The sequence below is a fragment of the Triticum urartu genome, chromosome 3A, assembly GCF_056163025.1.
Source record: "Triticum urartu cultivar PI428250 chromosome 3A, HENAU_Tu73, whole genome shotgun sequence".
NCBI classification, from domain to species: domain Eukaryota; kingdom Viridiplantae; phylum Streptophyta; class Magnoliopsida; order Poales; family Poaceae; genus Triticum; species Triticum urartu.
In genome coordinates this window covers 447,624,425-447,628,166 of record NC_141875.1, presented here as the reverse complement: position 1 = coordinate 447,628,166, position 3,742 = coordinate 447,624,425, and the positions used below count along the sequence as shown (strand labels likewise).

Here is a 3,742-nt window from a genome sequence, read left to right as displayed (position 1 = left end):
TACGAGCATGCGCGTAATGCTTGGTTTTTGATGACTTGTAGATTTTTGCAAGAAGTATGTGAGTTCTTTATGACTAATGTTGAGTCCATGGATTATACGCACTCTCACCCTTCCATCATTGCTAGCCTCTTCGGTACCGTGCATTGCCCTTTCTCACCTTGAGAGTTGGTGCAAACTTCGCCGGTGCATCCAAACCCCGTGATATGATACGCTCTATCACACATAAACTATGACGCCCCCGACTCGATCGTACACTAATCATACACGTAAACATGTACGATCAAGATCAGGGACTCACGGAAAGATATCACAACACAACTCTACAAATAAAAAAAGTCATACAAGCATCATATTACAAGCCAGGGGCCTCGAGGTCTCGAATACAAGAGCTCGATCATAGACGAGTCAGCGGAAGCAACAATATCTGAGTACAGACATAAGTTAAACAAGTTTGCCTTAAGAAGGCTAGCACAAACTGGAATACAAATCGAAAGAGGCGCAGGCCTCCTGCCTGGGATCCTCCTAAACTACTCCTAGTCGTCGTTAGCAGGCTGCACGTAGTAGTAGGCACCTCCCGAGTAGTAATAGTCATCGTCGACGGTGGCGTCTGGCTCCTGGGCTCCAACGTCTAGTCGCAGCAATCAGGTATAGAAAGGGGGAAAAGAGGGAGCAAAGCAACCGTGAGTACTCATCCAAAGTACTCGCAAGCAAGGAGCTACACTACATATGTATGCATTGGTATCAAATGGAATGAGGGTATCATATGTGGACTGAACTGCAGAATGCCGGAATAAGAGGGGGATAGCTAGTCCTATCAAAGACTACGCTTCTGGTAACCTCCATCTTGCAGCAGGAGAAGAGAGTAGATGGTAAGTTCACCAAGTAGCATCACATAGCATAATCCTAACCGATGATCCTCTCCCCGTCGCCCTGTGAGAGAGCGACCACCGGTTGTATCTGGCACTTGGAAGGGTGAGTTTTATTAAGTATCTGGTTCTAGTTGTCATAAGGTCAAGGTACAACTCCAAGTCGTCCTGTTATCGAAGATCACGGCTATTCGAATAGATTAACTTCCCTGCAGGGTTGCACCACATAACCCAACACGCTCGATCCCATTTGGCCGGACACACTTTCCTGGGTCATGCCTGGCCTCGGAAGATCAACACGTCGCAGCCCTACCTAGGCACAACAGAGAGGTCAGCACGCCGGTCTAAATCCTATGGCACAGGGGTCTGGGCCCATTGCCCATTGCACACCTGCACGTTGCGAGGGCGGCCGAAAGCAGACCTAGCCTAGCAGGTGTTCCAGTCCAATCCGGCGCGCGCTGCTCAGTCGCTGACGTCACGAAGGCTTCGGCTGATACCACGACGTCGAGTGCCCATAACTGTCCCCACGTAGATGGTTAGTGTGTATAGGCCAGTAGCCAGACTCAAATCAAATACCAAGATCTCGTTAAGCGTGTTATTATGAAATGACCGCGAACGCCGACCAGGGCCAGGCCCACCTCTCTCCTAGGTGGTCACAACCTGCCCTATCGCTTCGCCAAAAAGATCCACACAGAGGGCACTCGGGAAAGTATGTCCTCCCAGCCCCCAATCCACGAATCAACCGCGGGTACTCCTCGAGCCAACCTGACTTTAGTCACCACATGTATCATGTATAAAGTATATAGTATATACCCGTGATCACCTCCCGAGTGATCACGGCCCGATAGTATAGCATGGCAGACGGACAAGAATGTAGGGCCACTGATGATAAACTAGCATCCTATACTAAGCATTAGGATTGCAGATAAAGGTAACAACAGTAATAGCAAGGACAAGCTATGCATCAGGATAGGATTATCGGAAAGCAGTAACATGCTACACTACTCTAATGCAAGCAGTATAGAGAAGAGTAGGCGATATCTGGTGATCAGGGGGGGCTTGCCTGGTTGCTCTGGCAAGAAGGAGGGGTCATCAACACCGTAGTCGTACTGGGTAGCAGCGGCGTCGGTCTCTGTGTCTAGCGAGAGAAGAGGGGGAAGAAACAATAAATATATTGCAAACAAATGCATGACGATGCATGACATGACAAGTAGCGGTTCTAGGGGTGCCCTAACGCGGTAAGAGGTGGTACCGGTGAAGGGGGGAAACATCCGGGAAAATATCCCCAGTGTTTCGCGTTTTCGGACAGATGAACCGGAAGGGGAAAGTTGCGTGTTCGCTATGCTAGGGATGCGTGGCGGATGAACGGGCTGCGTATCCGAATTCGTCTCGTCGTTCTGAGCAACTTTCATGTACACACATTTTCCTTTCGAGCTACGGTTTATTTTATATTAATTTCCAAAGTTTTAATCATTTTTTGGAATTATTTATATCTCGAAAATAAGCAAGAAAAAGGCTATGGGTACCCAGAAGTGTACCCAGCCAGTGTATGGCAGTGCGGGCCAATTGACTGGGTCAACAGCCCAGTCATCATTGACTGGTCAAAGTGAACAGTGGTGGTGGGTCCTTGCTGTCATTGAGTTAGCTTCCATTAGAGTTTAACTAAACATTTTAATTAATATTAAGTTAATTAAGCAAACTTAATTAGGTTAATTATTTAATTAGTATATATATATAATTTTCATTTTTTCGTTTAACAGGGGGCTGGGCCCCACCTGTGAGTGGCTCAGGCCACCTCCCTCCTGTGCACGAACACGCACAGGGGAGGGGCAGGGGCGTGGTGGCCGAACCTGGCCCCGGCAAGGCCATGGTCGAGGCCAGCAGTGGGGTATGAGGAGCAGGGAAAAGGTTGTGGTCAGACGCGACCAGCGGCCAGCGTGGCAGAGCAGGCTCGGCGGTGCAGTGGCAGGGCATCGGCCGCGGGGTGGAGCGCGAGGCGGGCAGCAACGGCGCGGGCATGCGATGCAGGCAGCAGGGGAGGCTACGGCGGTGCGGGGCACGGCAGGTGTGAGCACTCCGGGCGAGTGCGGCTTGGCGCGGCTGCGGCGCGCGCAACGGCACGCCGGGCGGGGCGTGGCCGCGGTGAGCGCGGTCGCCGCGCGTAAGGTGCGGTGGTCAAGGGCGTGCGTCGGCGCGGTGGTCGGATCGATGACGGAATGCAGGGGGGGCGGGAGGCCGGTGGCCTCACCAGCGTTGAAGAGAAGCGGGGCGGCGAGACTCGATGGCGCTGGTGGGGAAGAGGATGACGAGGCGTCCGGCGAGGTGGAGGTAGACGAGGGGGTGGCTCCGGCGACCGGGGACGGCGATGACGTCGTGGCGTCGGCGGGGTCGTGCCCGATCCAGAACGAGCAGAGAAGAAGACCAACAGCGCAGTGGTTGCCTCGCCGATGAGCGGCAGCTGCTTCCCGCCTGAGGAGCACCGGAGAGCCGCGAGGGAGCACTAGAGAGGAGAGGTTGCGAGGGGGGGTTCGAGCACGAGGGCCCTCGTCGTTGAGTGTGTGGCGACGCGCGTGGGAGACGTGGGTGAGTGGGGGGGTCGGTTAGGTCAAGGGGTGAGGGGATAGGATAAGGAGTGGGGGGCGTGACCAGTTGAGCCGGCAAGGCGGCCTGGTGGGCCGAATCCCAGTGGGGTGGGGGGTTCTCATTTCTTTTGTATTTTGTTTTATTTTTTATTTTTATTCTTTTCCTTTATCTATTTTCTTTTACTGTTTTAGCTCAAGTTCCTCTCTCATTTTATTAATATAAACTATAAAAATAGTCCCTAATTTAGTGTTAAGAAATAGGCTAGTGTCACATAAGTTTGGGCAACTAAATAA

General features: G+C 52.2%; 1 long non-coding RNA gene across 1 annotated transcript; it reads right to left on the bottom strand.

Moving 5' to 3' along the window:
- Positions 1 to 327: 327 nt before the first annotated feature.
- Positions 328 to 3,456, bottom strand: LOC147980020 (uncharacterized). The gene is made up of 2 exons (XR_015619077.1): positions 3,115 to 3,456; positions 328 to 2,004 (listed from the first exon to the last, which is right to left on the bottom strand). It is a non-coding gene; the product is annotated as an uncharacterized LOC147980020 (long non-coding RNA).
- Positions 3,457 to 3,742: the final 286 nt, after the last annotated feature.